This window comes from Oncorhynchus mykiss, chromosome 24, assembly GCF_013265735.2.
Source record: "Oncorhynchus mykiss isolate Arlee chromosome 24, USDA_OmykA_1.1, whole genome shotgun sequence".
NCBI lineage: Eukaryota > Metazoa > Chordata > Actinopteri > Salmoniformes > Salmonidae > Oncorhynchus > Oncorhynchus mykiss.
Genome location: NC_048588.1, coordinates 23,528,795 through 23,545,357, shown reverse-complemented (window position 1 = coordinate 23,545,357; position 16,563 = coordinate 23,528,795). Strand labels below are relative to the sequence as shown.

Here is a 16,563-nt window from a genome sequence, read left to right as displayed (position 1 = left end):
ATGGCTAGGCTCTGCTGGCAGCAGGCAACATTTTCACGAAAATAAGAAAAGCAATCAAATTAAATAATTTACCTTTGAAGAACTTTGAATGTTTTCACTCAGGAGACTCCCAATTAGATAGCAAATAGACCAGAAAATGCAGTCACTACAACACCGAACTTTTTTCCAAATTAGCTCCATAATATCGACAGAAACATGGCAAACGTTGTTTAGAATCAATCCTCAAGGTGTTTTTAACATATATATTCGATAATATATCCGTCGAGACAATTGGTTTCTCATAAGAAGCGATTGGAAAAATGGCTACCTCAGTATTTTACGCAAGATTTTCTGCAGGAGACATGTGACCACTTGCTAAATGTGGTCCCTTACGGCTATTCTTCAACAGAAATGCGTAAAAAGACGTCATAATGCTGTAGACACCTTGGGGAATACGTAGAAAACGTAAGCTCATTCGTAGCCATATAAGGAGTCATTGGCATGAGGCGGTTTCAAAAAATGCGGCACTACCTGATTGGATTTTTATCTGGGTTTCGCCTGTAACATCAGTTCTGTTGCACTCACAGACAATATCTTTGCAGTTTTGGAAACGTCAGTGTATTCTATCCAAAGCTGTCAATTATATGCATAGTCGAGCATCTTTTCGTGACAAAATATCTTGTTTAAAACGGGAAAGTTTTTTTATCCAAAAATGAAAATACTGCCCCCTAGTTAGAAATTAACAGTCTGATGGCCTTGAAATAGAAGCTATTTTTCAGTCTCTCGGGCCCAGCTTTGATGCACCTGTACTGACCTCGCCTTCTGAATGATAGCGAGGTGAACAGGCCATGGCTCGAGTGGTTGATGTCCTTGATGATCTTTTTGGCCTTCCTGTGGCATCGGGTACTGTAGGTGTCCTGGAGGGAATGCAGTGTGCCTCAGGTAATGCGTTGGGCAGACCTCACCACTCTCTAGAGAGCCCTGCGCTTGAGGGCGGTGCATTTGCCATACCAGGCAGTGATACAGCCCGAGAGGATGCTCTCAATGGTGCATCTGTAAAAGTTTGTGAGGGTCGTAGGGGCCAAGTCGAATTTCTTCTGGTGAAGGCTGTTGCGTATCTGTTGGACATCTTGAACCAAGTGGGGACAGCAGACTGGGATACAGAGAGATTGAATATATCCGTAAACACTCCAGCCAGCTGGTCTGCGCATGATCTGAAGACACGGCTAGGGATGCTGTCTGGACCGTCAGCCTTGCGAGGGTTAACACGCTTAAATGTCTTAATCAGAATGAGAGCCCACAGTCATTGGGAGTGGCCCGCTTCGTTTGCACTGTGTTATCCTCAAAGTGGGTTGAAGAAGGTGTTTGGCTTGTCCAGGAGCAAGACGTCGATGCTGCGACGTGGCTTGTTAACCCTTTGTAATCTGTGATTGTCTGTAGACCCTGCCATATACATCTCGTGTCTGAGCCGTTGAATTGTGACTACACTTTGTCTCTGTACTGCTGTTTTGCCTGTTTGATTGCCATACGGCAGGCATAACTGCACTGTTTGTATTTGACCATACTCCCAGTCACCTTGCCATGGTTAAATGAGGTGGTATGCGCTTTTAGTTCCAGGAGAGTTCTTTATTCCTGTCTGTGCGATGTACAATCCAGCTGGCTAAATGAATGGGGACACTATATCCGGAAAAAGCCATGATTCCGTGAAACAGAGTATGATACAATCCCTGATCTCTCTCTGGAAGAAGATCCTCGCCCTGAGCTCGTCTACTTTATTGCCCAGGGACAGAACTATAGCAAGTAATATACTCAGAAGCGGTGGATGGTGTGCACGCCTCCTGGTCGGACTACAAGTCCCCTCCGAATACCTCTTCTCTGAGGGTGCCGTCTTGAAGCAGCATCTGGGATAAGTTCAATTGCCTTGGGGGGTACGAACAAAGGATCCAATTTGACAAAGTCATAATTCTAGTTGGAATGCTGGTGAGTTACCGCCACTCTGGTATCCAAAACTTACTTCGGCTGTATGTAATAACACAAAAAAGTTTCTGAGCAAATTATTATTATTATTATTATTATTATTTACCTTTATTTAACTAGGCAAGTCAGTTAAGAACAAATTCTTATTTACAACGACGGCTTACCCCGGCCAAACCCGGATGACGCTGGGCTAATTGTGCGCCACCCTATGGGACTCCCAATCACGGCTGGATGTGATGCAGCCTGGATTCGAACGAGGTACTGCAGTGGTGTCTCTTGCACTGAGATGCAGTGTCTTAGACTACTGTGCCACTCAGGAAATAAAAGGAAATAGGAAATAAAAAATATACTGCAAAGTTGCTTAGGAGCTAGAAGCAGAGATGCCATGTCTGTCCGCATCATCTTACTAGTGGCTCTTTGTGTAGTGAACAAACATTACTTGGCTATTGTTGTTTGTCACAATGAATGAAATTATAGTTCCACATTTCATTAAAGAGTGAAACAAACGGTGGTTCAATCGGCGGTTGGAACCGGTTCAGGGAACAGAACCTATAACCGGAAAATAACAACAAGGAATAGTTACGGAACCAGGAACGAAAGTGATCCATACTGTTCCGGAACAGAACTATTATTTTAAAAGCATGCGAACCAGTAAATAACGTTATTTTACATTCCAGGCATTTATTTGTCCCACGAAAACATGCGACAAAGCACTTACTCTGCCACTCAGAAACTTATTCCAATGTCTGCCAGTGTGTGCGTGTTTAGGCTACCTGCACCTCCCCCTTCGAAGCATAGGCTACTGTACTGACGTTACAAGCTTGATTCAGAAGATAGGGAGAGAGATTTTTAATTAGTTAGGGATGAAGGGATTCACTTTTTCAATGCTAGTTAATGACACTATAGGCTTAGCTATCTCATTTCATGTTGGAGTTATTAACTACAAAAAGGTAAGACGTGTTTTTAATTCTGGTGCCTCTACACACACAAGCTTGTTAGCTAGCTAGCTCAAAGGACATTCACAGTTCCTCCATAGAAGTCTCTCCTCCTAGGTATAATTCTGTAGACCTAATTCAGATAATGCATGTCATAACAAGATTCCCAGAGCTTCAAGCCTCCTCCTCAACCCTCTCTGGCTCTCTCCCCACCCGCAACATTTCAGTCACATCTTGTAGCATAGGCTAGTCTGTCCATCACGCATGTAAACAACTAGCTTGCCTGGTCTATCCGCACTGATTGGTGAAGTAATTTAATGAGCTAAATGTAAAAAAGAAACCTGTTGATTTCACAGGTTAAAAAAGGAACTGAAAGGAAAGATATGAACCGGTAAAAACAATTGGGTTTGAACTGGTTCAGAACCTTGTTTTGCTGGTCAGAACAGTGGAATGGAACATTATTATTATTATTTTTTTTTTTTGGGGGGGGGGTCTGTTCCAAACTAAACGATTGTAAAATAATTCCAACAACCGATTTCAATAGATCACCTTTGTAGCCTATTGTAAAGATACATTGTTGTATAGAGGTGTTTGGTATAGTTTTTATAAGACTAAAATATATGAAGAATAAAACTGATTAAAATACTACAAAGCATGCCTTCTACAGTAGTTCATTATTTGAGTGCTTATTCTTGAAAGGAAAAAATGTCAGAGCATTAAAAATCAATGGGTCAGAGACGCCGGGACCACTTTCAGAATGTATGCGACACCATATCAGAGCCTTCTCCATCTGTTGCTCCTGCCCTCCTCATGTGAACACCACCCATATTGCCTGTGGTGCTCCAATGTCTTCATGTCCCTCTCACATTAGGCCAAAAAAAACACAACAGATGGCTTGTGGGAACTCACACTCCTCCAAAAAGTGGAAAGGCACCCCCAAAGCAATAATGGGCGCTGAAAGATTTAAGAGCCCCGATGATAAGTCCAGTGAAAAGTCCAACTAGTTACCACTCTGCAGAGATGCCTCCAGGGCAAGATTCATTACAATAAATGCCAACCTGCGGATCAGACTCAGATGGAAGTACTAATATATTTACCTCGCACATGACCTTCATATCTACCGAAGCTCAGAGGCACCATGTGTGTAGACATGCCCTGTGAATAAACAACAAGTAGGATCACTGATCCTTTGAATGTTTAAGACAGAAAAATCTGGTGTGGAGAAATATGTGTGATAGTTCAAAAAACAGAGTATGTAGCCATCTCAATTTGAGTCTGATTGGAAACTGCTTCAGATTTTCACATAATACATCACTCTAAATATCTGGGTTTATGTATGTGGCCCCATTATTTCAGTTGGGATAAGAGAGGACAAAAGCTGCTCCAAAGGATCCTCTATTACCTCTCAAACAACAACTGCTTTAAAATGTTGACTGAAAATGAGTCTCTCACATAAAACAGCCCCTTTATGTTTCATATAATATTTTCCCATTCCTGTGGCATCAGTAGATCCCCAAAGTATGCATCTATCAAATAAATGTTTCTCCCCCACCATGTGAAACATGGAGGGACTCAAGTCCAAAGCTCTGATGAGATCAAGCCCGAAATACTGCATGACGCTTCTCGGTGAAATGTATCACACAATCGTTAGTTTATCTGAGCGCTTTCTCTGCTGCTCCTTGGAGCTTACAATCTCTCCAATATCATTGCATTAATGGCACTTTTTGTGAGGTTATGTTTGCTTCATCCAGGTTGAAATCCCTATTGTTCTCTCAGCCTTGACAATTTTCTATCTCAGGCAATGAATTCAAAATGAATCTTGTGTATTTAAACCATACACTAACAATAAACATGTAATAATCAAAACATATAATCCCTGTAACGAATACATCTTCTAGTGACCACCCTTTCAGTAATATTGTGATTGTTGGCTTACCTAAAATAATGTCAGTGACACCTTGGCCCAGACTTTGTTTGATGATGAGTTACTGTATTCTTAATCTGTAATCACATTCTCTATGATATCCTTCATCCCAGAGTGTCCATTTTCCTGTAAACTATGTCAGCTCTCAAGGATCTGTAGATCTGTGTGAACTGAAGGGTCCTTAGAGGAGGGTTTTAGGGGATACCTGGGGCCATTGTTAGCTCTTGCCGCTGTAGGCTGCGTCTCTATGGTCCTGCCCCTACAGGTGCTGACATGTTAGTCTGAGACCCAAACTAACCATGGGCAGGGGCCTCCTTGTGTTGCTCTGGCCTGACAGCAGTATCCTCCCCTGGGCTGGGTGACCTAGTTGAGCTCCTCAGAGAGCCAGGCTGCTCACACTGCTCTGAGGAGGGAAGCCGAGCCGAGGTGGTGGTGCTGGGTTTTAATCTTCACAACAGACGCTGTCTCATCTCTGAAGCAGACACACACTTCCCTTCTTTCTGGGTCTCTCTGTAAACAAACTGCTTGACATGTTCATGGAAAAATTATGTTACGAATGATGACGACAAGGATGATCCTTGACAATTATTGCTATTACCTTAGCTATTTAAATCTGATTTTAGCGTGTACGTACTGACAGCTTGTCATAACGTTTGAGATGAGAGTCTTACTATACATTGTGCATCCACAATATTTTTCCATCCAATGGTGCCCATGTGCATAGTCGGGTGCTGGCGCCCGTATGTTTGTGTGTGCGCACACGTGTTTGATTGTGCAGTCAGTCGTGTGTATGTATGCTTTATTTGCGACACAATTACAGTTCTTCCAGAAATAATACATAGATTTATGCCAAAATCTTGGGTTTGTCCAACATACGCATTTCCCTGAAAAAATCCACAGATTTATTGGGGATGGGGAATTCTGAAAGTGAAGTCATACATGTAGCAGGGTGAAAATGGGGTTGGGGGCTTTGTGATAAAACAGCCTCGATAGTGGTAGGGGGATTTACATACAGTATGGTTAACTGGCTGGATCATTCACAGAGAAACAGTGTGCATAACAAGGATACTCTCATGTAAAAGGTAAAAATAAATTAGAGGAAAAGGAGAAAGCTTCCAGAAAGGAGTGAGGTGAGAATAGATGAGGAATACTCTCAGCTCACCATGTTTCCTTCCTTTCTCTGCCTGCCTCTCACTATCCCCCCTCCCTGTTCCCTCTCTCTCTCTGCTGCAGCCCACCCTGCTCTGAGCCTTAATGGTACATGCCATTAGCGAGACCATCTCTACTAAGGGAGGGGGGTCTCTGCCTCGGCTAAGAGGCTACTTTTGTCCCACATAAACACATTCACAGATGTCTCCACACGCGAAGAGCCATCTCCCCCATTACGACAGCACAGCACAGTCTGCCTCTAAGACAACCGCCGAGTCGCGGAAACAGAGACAGAGATAGACAGAGAGAGAGGAAGAAAGAGGGAGGGACAGATAGAGAGGGGAGAAGGACGACCACGGAGCAAAACACATCACCGTCTCTCTCTGACATCCCCCCTTGCTTGCGTGTATCTGTGTGTGAGCCTGAGCTGAGGAGAGGACAGAAAATGAAGCCGGGGAAATTCTCCCTCTCTCTTTTATTTTCCCTCTTTTCTCCATCCATCATCCAAGGATTGAATACCGGTGTCATCTGCCACAGAGGGATCAAATAAAGGGATGCTTTGAATGTTGTCTCTGTATATGACAAGTCACACAGCGAAGCAGAAAGAGGCAAAACAAGCAGGGACAAAACCAGGATTTTGATAATGAACGGGAGTCCTTCCACAGCATGTGTTAGGAATAGCAGTCCATCACTGAAGCCCACGGTAAATAATATTTATGTCTCTCTCTCTCTCCATGCTTGATTACACCCTTCAATAGAAATGCAAAGAGGTGCTTGCAGCAGGAGCACAAACAGAGACATAATAATGAAAGATTAAAAATGTTTCATGCTGATAAAGATCCTAACATGAAGGAAGATTGCCATCTTTGTCCTGAGTCCCTCCCTGTATGCATGTAGCTGTAGCAGCATTGTGGAAGTGATGGAGATTTAAGCCATCCATATTGTATGCAGTAGACTACAGAGCCATGAGGGTCATCTGAAGGAGCAGGGAACCTGATGGTGGCCTGACTGAGTGACTGACTGACATGACGAATCACTGATAATCCCCATCATCATGTTCCTTCCTGCTCAAATAACAGGAGACAGCAAGAGCACATGGAGAGCTTTCATCGGCTACCGTCAATCAAACTGACAATTTGACTAGAAAGCTTTGTTCGTTGCTGAGGGTCTTGTTATAGTGTGTCTTTGAATTGGTGATCTAGCATGTCCAATATGATGTATTATTTTTTGTTACATGTATTTCCCATTGAGGACTGTGTGCAGCATCACAGTACAGAATGCAATTACACAGTGAGTGTACAAACACATTAAGAGGAAGAATGCACTGCTTGTTTTCTGTACCCTCGACCATCAGGAAACACAGTTTCCCTGGCGACTCAGGGGAACCCTTCACCACCTCTAACAAGAAATAACAAGTGTGTCCAAAGAAACAAAAAGGGCATTGGCTTAGAAAAACAAGGCAAACTTATAGGTTATTTCTGGAGAGAGGGTTGTATTTTGTCATTTTCGACAGGTACGCTACCTTTGCAACTCCTTGGGCTTTGATGCAGTTTCTGTGTTTGTTTCCTTGTCAGACACAAGTGTCGGTGTACTAACGCTGTACTACCAGTCGCTTATATACTAACACAGTTGATTATGTACTAACACAGTGGATGTGTAGGGGAGACCAGGGCACAATGTAACACATTTAGGCTTTTTCTTATTTTGAAAATATTATTTGAGGTACTTTAGTAACCTCAAGTAACACAGTCTTCATTGGTAAAAAATAAGGGGTAATTGAAAACTCTCTGATTTAAAACTGATATTTGGATCAAAAATACACTATACAGTATAGACAAAAAATATTTTCATTTCATCTGTTAGGGATGTACAGTACCAGTCAAAAGTTTGGATCCACCTTCTCATTCAAATGTTTTTCTTTATTTCACAATTTTATACATTGTAGAATTATAGACATCAAACTATGAAATAACACATATGGAATCATTTAGTAAACAAAAAAGCGTAAAACAAATCAAAATATATTTTATATTTGAGATTCTTCCAAGTAACTACCCTTTGCCTTGATGACAGCTTTGCACACTCTTGGCATTCTCTCAACCAGCTTCATAAGGTTGTCACCTGGAATTCATTTGAATTAACAGGTGTGCCTTGTTTAAAAGTTAATTTGTGGAATTTCTTTCCTTAATGCATTTGAGCCAATCAGTTTTGTTGTGACAAGGTAGGGGTGGTATTCAGAAGATAGTCAATCCGGAAAATGTAAAACACTTTTATAGTTTCTTCAAGTGCAGTCCCAAAAACCATCAAGCGCTATGATGAAGCTCTCATGAGGACCCAGAGTAACCTCCGCTGCAGAGGATAAGATCATTAGAGTTACCAGCCTCAGAAATTGCTGCCCAAATAAATTCTTCATAGAGTTCAAGTAACAGACACATCTCAACATCAACTGTTCAGAGGAGTCTGCATGAATCAGGCCTTCGTGGTCGAATTGCTGTAAAGAAACCACTGCTAAAGGACATCAATAATAAGAAGATACTTGCTTGGGCCAAGAAACACAAGCAATGGACATTAGACTGGTGTAAATCTGTCCTTTGTGAGAGTTTTTTTTTCAACCGTGTCTTTGTGAAACGCGGAGTAGGTGAACAGATAATTTTTGCCTGTGTGGTTCCCACCATGAAACATGGAGGAGGAGGTGTGATGGTGTGGGGGTGCTTTTGTTGGTGATTTATTTAGAATTCAAGGCACACTTAACCAGCATGTTTACCATAGCATTCTGCAGCGATACGCCTTCCCATCTGGTTTGCGCTTAGTGGAACTATCATTGGTTTTTCAACAGGACAATTACCCAACACACCTCCAGACTGTGTAAGGGCAATTTGACCAAGACGGAGAGTGATGGAGTGCTGCATCAGATGACCTGTCCTCCACAATCACACAACCTCAACCCAATTGAGATGGTTTGGGTTGGACTGCAGAGTGAAGGCAAAGCAGCCAACAAGTGCTCAGCATGTGTGGGAACTCCTTCAAGGCTGTTGGAAAAGCATTCCAGGTGAAACTGGTTGAGAGAATGCAAAGAGTGTGCAAAGCTGTCATCAAGGCAAAGGGGGGCTACTTTGAAGAATCTCAAATATAAAATACATTTTGATTTGTTGAACACTTTTGGGGTTGCTAAATAATTCCATGTGTGTTATTTCATAGTTTTGAAGTCTTCACTATTATTCTACAATGTATAAAATAGTAAAAATAAGAAAAACCCTTGAATGAGAAGGTGTGTCCAAACTTTTGACTGGTACACTATATATGTTGACCTAAAACAGAGTAGTCAAATTAATATATTTTACATAAGATACTTTTAGCATTTAAAAGCATGAATATTACTTTTAAAAAATTCTAAGTTAGTATCTTAGTAGAACTGGTAAAATATATGTAAAGAAGTGACATTTTAGATCACTTCTTAATCATATCATATAAAATATCATAGAATTGAGGTAATGGGTTCATTTTAACAAATGTTACAATGTACAGCCATTACAAGTCTGAGTCTAATCTGATTCTTGTGAGAAAATGCAATAATTATTGTCAACGACTATGCCAATCAAAACACCATTTCTTACTGATAAAAAAATACAGTGCCTTGAGAAAGTATTCGGCCCCCTTGAACTTGGTGACCTTTTGCCACATTTCAGGCTTCAAACATAAAGATATAAAACTGTATTTTTTTGTGAAGAATCAACAACAAGTGGGACACAATCATGAAGTGGAACGACATTTGTTGGATATTTCAAACTTTTTTAACAAATCAAAAACTGAAAAATTGGGCGTGCAAAATTATTCAGCCCCCTTAAGTTAATACTTTGTAGCGCCACCTTTTGCTGCGATTACAGCTGTAAGTCACTTGGGGTATGTCTCTATCAGTTTTGCACATCGAGAGACTGACATTTTTTCCCATTCCTCCTTGCAAAACAGCTCGAGCTCAGTGAGGTTGGATGGAAAGCATTTGTGAACAGCAGTTTTCAGTTCTTTCCACAGATTCTCGATTGGATTCAGGTCTGGACTTTGACTTGGCCATTCTAACACCTGGATATGTTTCTTTGTGAACCATTCCATTGTAGATTTTGCTTTATGTTTTGGATCATTGTCTTGTTGGAAGACAAATCTCCGTCCCAGTCTCAGGTCTTTTGCAGACTCCATCAGGTTTTCTTCCAGAATGGTCCTGTATTTGGCTCCATCCATCTTCCCATCAATTTTAACCATCTTCCCTGTCCCTGCTGAAGAAAAGCAGGCCCAAACCATGATGCTGCCACCACCATGTTTGACAGTGGGGATGGTGTGTTCAGCTGTGTTGCTTTTACGCCAAACATAACGTTTTGCATTGTTGCCAAAAAGTTACATTTTGGTTTCATCTGACCAGAGCACCTTCTTCCACATGTTTGGTGTGTCTCCCAGGTGGCTTGTGACAAACTTTAAACAACACTTTTTATGGATATCTTTAAGAAATGGCTTTCTTCTTGCCACTCTTCCATAAAGGCCAGATTTGTGCAATATACGACTGATTGTTGTCCTATGGACAGAGTCTCCCACCTCAGCTGTAGATCTCTGCAGTTCATCCAGAGTGATCATGGGCCTCTTGGCTGCATCTCTGATCAGTCTTCTCCTTGTATGAGCTGAAAGTTTAGAGGGACGGACAGGTCTTGGTAGATTTGCAGTGGTCTGATACTCCTTCCATTTCAATATTATCGCTTGCACAGTGCTCCTTGGGATGTTTAAAGCTTGGGAAATCTTTTTGTATCCAAATCCGGCTTTAAACTTCTTCACAACAGTATCTCGGACCTGCCTGGTGTGTTCCTTGTTCTTCATGATGCTCTCTGCGCTTTTAACGGACCTCTGAGACTATCACAGTGCAGGTGCATTTATACGGAGACTTGATTACACACAGGTGGATTGCATTTATCATCATTAGTCATTTAGGTCAACATTGGATCATTCAGAGATCCTCACTGAACTTCTGGAGAGAGTTTGCTGCACTGAAAGTAAAGGGGCTGAATAATTTTGCACGCCCAATTTTTCAGTTTTTGATTTGTTAAAAAAGTTTGAAATATCCAATAAATGTCGTTCCACTTCATGATTGTGTCCCACTTGTTGTTGATTCTTCACAAAAAAATACAGTTTTATATCTTTATGTTTGAAGCCTGAAATGTGGCAAAAGGTCGCAAAGTTCAAGGGGGCCGAATACTTTCGCAAGGCACTGTATATATGATTAGATGCATAGGGAATGTTCCACAGGTCAATCATTTAAAAAAAAAAGAGAGGCGGCAAGAAAATGTAGAATTCGGCCGGAATGAAACATTTTTGTCAATAAAACTAAAAATGATTGACTCAAAGCTTCCTAGGCAAGTAGATACACTAATCAAGCATTAGCACATTGTGGTTTCTAATTTGAGTTATTTAGTTACTTTGTGCGCCGGTTTCCCCTACAACACATCCAGCACCTCCCCGATCTGTAAAGAGAAAACCATTGTCTAATGTTCTTTCCTACCTTCCAGACATAATCAGGACAACGGGCAGCATGTTTAGCCTGTTATACTAGTAAGATGATGTTGGGGCGCCAGTGGTTAGAGCGTTGGACAAGTAACCGGAAGGTTGCAAGTTCAAACCCCCGAGCTGACAAGGTACAAATCTGTCGTTCTGCCCCTGAACAGGCAGTTAACCCACTGTTCCTAGGCTGTCATTGAAAATAAGAATTTGTTCTTAACTGACTTGCCTAATTAAATAAAGATAAAATAAAAAAATAAAAAATACAAATGTTTCCTAAGTTAATGAGATGGACTCTAACTCCTCCCCATTTTCTTTACACTGGCAGCACTAGGATGGTCGGGATCGTCTGGACAGAAGGCAAGCAGTAATAATCTTGCTGGGTGCAATAGCTAAATGTATAAATCGTTCAATTAGAGTGAAAATTGTGCCGCAGGGTAGTATTCTAAAGGTAATAACAAGGCTCCCAGTGCTCTCATAGAAAATACAGCTCGATGTGGCTGCAATTACCCCAGTCTGGGACACTGTCCCAAGTCCATACGCATGTGTCAAGCTGGATCAGCCAAGTTTCCTTGGAAGCTCTGACTCGTCCTGTCCAAATATGTTGACACCCATCATGAATTCATGCACTCTGGACAAACATGTTTTTGTAGCTGTCATGTTGGCATAACCAAGCCACAGTTGGTTAATGTAATCATTTTAATGATTATGGTAAAATTGTATTTTGTCAGTGTTCTTACTCCATACTTGGACATATTATTTACATTTAATCCAAACTACACTACATGACACATTATTTGGTGTCAGCACCTGGCATATCCATGTTGTTTACTGGTGTATTCATGTTGTTTCCTGCTGTATTTGTGTTGTTTCCTTGCATATAATGTTGTTTCCTGGTATATATCTATGCTGTTTCCTGGCATATCATGTTGTTTCCTGGCATATCATGTTGTTTCCTGGCATATCATGTTGTTTCCTGGCATATCATGTTGTTTCCTGGTATATCCATGTTGTTTCCTGGCATATCATGTTGTTTCCTGGCGTATCCATGTTGTTTCCTTTCATACCCATGTTGTTTCCAGTCATATCCATGTTGTTTCCTGGCATATCATGTTGTTTTCTGGCACATCCATGTTGTTTCCTTTCATACCCATGTTGTTTCCAGTCATATCCATGTTGTTTCCTGGCATATCATGTTGTTTCCTGGCATATCATGTTGTTTCCTGGCATATCATGTTGTTTCCTGGTATATCCATGTTGTTTCCTGGCATATCATGTTGTTTCCTGGCGTATCCATGTTGTTTCCTGGCGTATCATTTTGTTTCCTGGTATATCCATGTTGTTTCCTTTCATACCCATGTTGTTTCCAGTCATATCCATGTTGTTTTCTGGCACATCCATGTTGTTTCCTTTCATACTCATGTGGTTTCCAGTCATATCCATGTTGTTTCCTGGCATATCCATGTTGTTTCCTGGCATATCATGTTGTTTTCTGGCACATCTATGTTGTTTCCTGGCGTATCCATGTTGTTTCCTGGCATATCCATGTTGTTTCCTGGCATATGCATGTTGTTTCCTGGCATATCCATGTTGTTTCCTGGCACATCATGTTGTTTTCTGGCACATCCATGTTGTTTCCTTTCATACCCATGTTGTTTCCAGTCATATCCATGTTGTTTCCTGGCATATCATGTTGTTTCCTGGCATATCATGTTGTTTCCTGGCATATCATGTTGTTTCCTGGTATATCCATGTTGTTTCCTGGCATATCATGTTGTTTCCTGGCGTATCCATGTTGTTTCCTGGCGTATCATTTTGTTTCCTGGTATATCCATGTTGTTTCCTTTCATACCCATGTTGTTTCCAGTCATATCCATGTTGTTTTCTGGCACATCCATGTTGTTTCCTTTCATACTCATGTTGTTTCCAGTCATATCCATGTTGTTTCCTGGCATATCATGTTGTTTCCTGGCATATCATGTTGTTTCCTGGCATATCATGTTGTTTCCTGGTATATCCATGTTGTTTCCTGGCATATCATGTTGTTTCCTGGCGTATCCATGTTGTTTCCTGGCGTATCATTTTGTTTCCTGGTATATCCATGTTGTTTCCTTTCATACCCATGTTGTTTCCAGTCATATCCATGTTGTTTTCTGGCACATCCATGTTGTTTCCTTTCATACTCATGTTGTTTCCAGTCATATCCATGTTGTTTCCTGGCATATCCATGTTGTTTCCTGGCATATCATGTTGTTTTCTGGCACATCTATGTTGTTTCCTGGCGTATCCATGTTGTTTCCTGGCATATCCATGTTGTTTCCTGGCATATGCATGTTGTTTCCTGGCATATCCATGTTGTTTCCTGGCACATCCATGTTGTTTCCTGGCATATGCATGTTGTTTCCTGGCATATCCATGTTGTATCCTGGCACATCCATGTTGTTTCCTGGCGTATCCATGTTGTTTCCTGGCATATCCATGTTGTTTCCTGGCACATCCATGTTGTTACCTTGCATACAGTTGAAGTCGGACGTTTACATACACCTTTACCAAATACATTTAAACTCAGTTTTTCCATAATTCCTGACATTTAATCCTAGTAAAAATTCCCTGCCTTAGGTCAGTTAGGATCACACTTTATTTTAAGAATGTGAAATGTCAGAGTAATAGTAAAGAGAATGATTTATTTCAGCTGTTATTTCTTTCATCACATTTCCAGTGGGTCAGAAGTTTACATACACTCAATTAGTATTTGGTAGCATTGCCTTTAAATTTAAATTTAACTAGGGGTTCTGCTAGCGGCACACCTTGACAACATTCCGCTGAAAAGGCAGTGCGCGAAATTCAAAAATATTTTTTAGAAATATGTAACTTTCATACATTAACAAGTGCAATACACCAAATGAAAGAAACTTATTGTTAATCTACCCATCGTGTCCGATTTCAAAAAGGCTTAACAGCGAGTGCACAACATATGATTGTTAGGTCAGAGCCAAGTTACAAAAACACACACAGCCATTTTCCAGCCAAACAGAGGAGTCACAAAAAACAGAAATCTAGAGAAAATCTATCCCTAACCTTGGATGATCTTCATCAGATGACACTCATACGACTTCATGTTACACAACACATGTGTTTTTGTTCAATAAAGTGCATATTTATATCCAAAAATCTCGGTTTACATTGGCGCGTTACGTTCAGTAATGTTTTGCTTCCAAAACATTCTGTGATTTTGCAGAGAGCCACATCAATTTACAAAAATACTCATAATAAACATTGATAAAAGATACAAGTGTTATTCACAGAATTAAATATATACTTCTCCTTAATGCAACTGCTGTGTCAGATTTTTTTTCAACTTCATGGCAAAAGCAAACCATGCAATAATCTGAGTACGGCGCTCAGACAACAAATCAAGCCAAATAGATATCCGCCATGTTGGAGTCAACAGAAGTCAGAAATAGCATTATAAATATTCACTTACCTTTGATGAACTTCATCAGAATGCACCCAGGAACCCCAGTTCCACAATAAATGTTTGATTTGTTCGATAAAGTTCATATTTATGTCCAAATACTTCCTTTTTGTTAGCGCATTTAGTAAAAAGTCAAAAGGCAAAGTCAAAAAGTTCCATTACAGTCCGTAGAAACATGTCAAACGAAGTAACCGGCCACGACCGGGAGGTCCGTGGGGCGACGCACAATTGTCCTAGCATCGTCCGGGTTAGGGAGGGGTTGGCCGGTAGGGATATCCTTGTCTCATTACGCACCAGCGACTCCTGTGGCGGGCCGGACGCAGTGCGCGCTAACCAAGGTTGCCAGGTGCACGGTGTTTCCTCCGACACATTGGCGCAGCTGGCTTCCAGGTTGGATGCTCGCTGTGTTAAGAAGCAGTGCGTCTTGGTTGGGTTGTGTATCGGAGGACGCATGGCTTTCAACCTTTGTCTCTCCCGAGCCCGTACGGGAGTTGTAGCGATGAAACAAGATAGTAGCTACTAAAACAATTGGATACCACGAAATTGGGGAGAAAACGGGGGGGGGGAAAAAACACACAAAAAAAATAAAATAAATCTTCAATAATGTTCCAACCGGAGAATTATTTTGTCTTCAGAAATGCAATGGAACTCAATCTAACTCTAGGCTACCCTGGGGCGGCAGGGTATTGGACTAGTAACCGGAAGTAACCGGAAGGTTAAAAGTTCAAACCCCCAAGCTGACAAGGTACAAATCTGTCGTTCTGCCCCTGAACAGGCAGTTAACCCACTGTTCCTAGGCTGTCATTGTAAATAAGAATTTGTTCTTAACTGACTTGCCTAGTTAAATAAAGGTAACAAAAATATATTTAAAAAATACAAAATAAAAACTCTCGCGTGAACGCCCGTCACCAGCTCGTGGCACCCTGCCAAACCACTGACTAAAAGAGCCCTTGTTCCCCCCTCCTTCACAGTAGAAGCATCAAACAAGGTTATAAAGACTGTTGACATCTAGTGGAAGCCTTAGGAAATACAATATGACCCCATAGACACTGTGTATTCGATAGACCAAGAGTTGAAAAACTACAATCCTCAGATTTCCCACTTCCTGGTTGGATTTTTCTCAGGTTTTCGCCTGCCATATGAGTTCTGTTATACTCACAGAAATCATTCAAACAGTTTTAGAAAATTCAGAGTGTGTTCTATCCAAATCTACTAATAATGTGCATATATTAGCAACTGGGACAGAGTAGCAGGCAATTCACTCTGGGCACGCTTTTCATCCAAACGTGAAAATACTGCCCCCTATCCCAAACAGGTTTTAAGGAGTGGCCATCACAAAGCCCTGACCTAAATCCTATAGAACATTTGTTGGCATGAACTGAAAAAGCATGTGTTATCAAGAAGGCATACAATCCTGACTCAGTTACACCAGCTCTGTCAGGAGGAATGAGCCAAACTTTACCCAACTTATTGTGGGAATCTTGTGGAAGGCTACACGAAATGTTTGACCCAAGTTAAGCCATGTTACCACAACTTTGGAAGTATGCTTGGGGTCATTGTCCTTTTGGAAGACCCATTTTCGACCAAGCTTT

General features: G+C 41.2%; 1 protein-coding gene across 3 annotated transcripts in view; it reads left to right on the top strand.

The window, feature by feature from the left end:
* The first annotated feature begins 6,168 nt into the window (after positions 1 to 6,168).
* The window catches only part of LOC110504044 (galactosylgalactosylxylosylprotein 3-beta-glucuronosyltransferase 1), a 127,011-nt gene continuing 116,616 nt past the window's right edge, over positions 6,169 to 16,563 (top strand). For all 3 annotated transcript variants that reach the window (XM_021582853.2, XM_021582849.2, XM_021582850.2), the window contains exon 1: positions 6,169 to 6,667. The gene's annotated coding sequence lies outside the window, so the exon portion shown is untranslated. The remainder of the gene's footprint in view (positions 6,668 to 16,563) is intronic.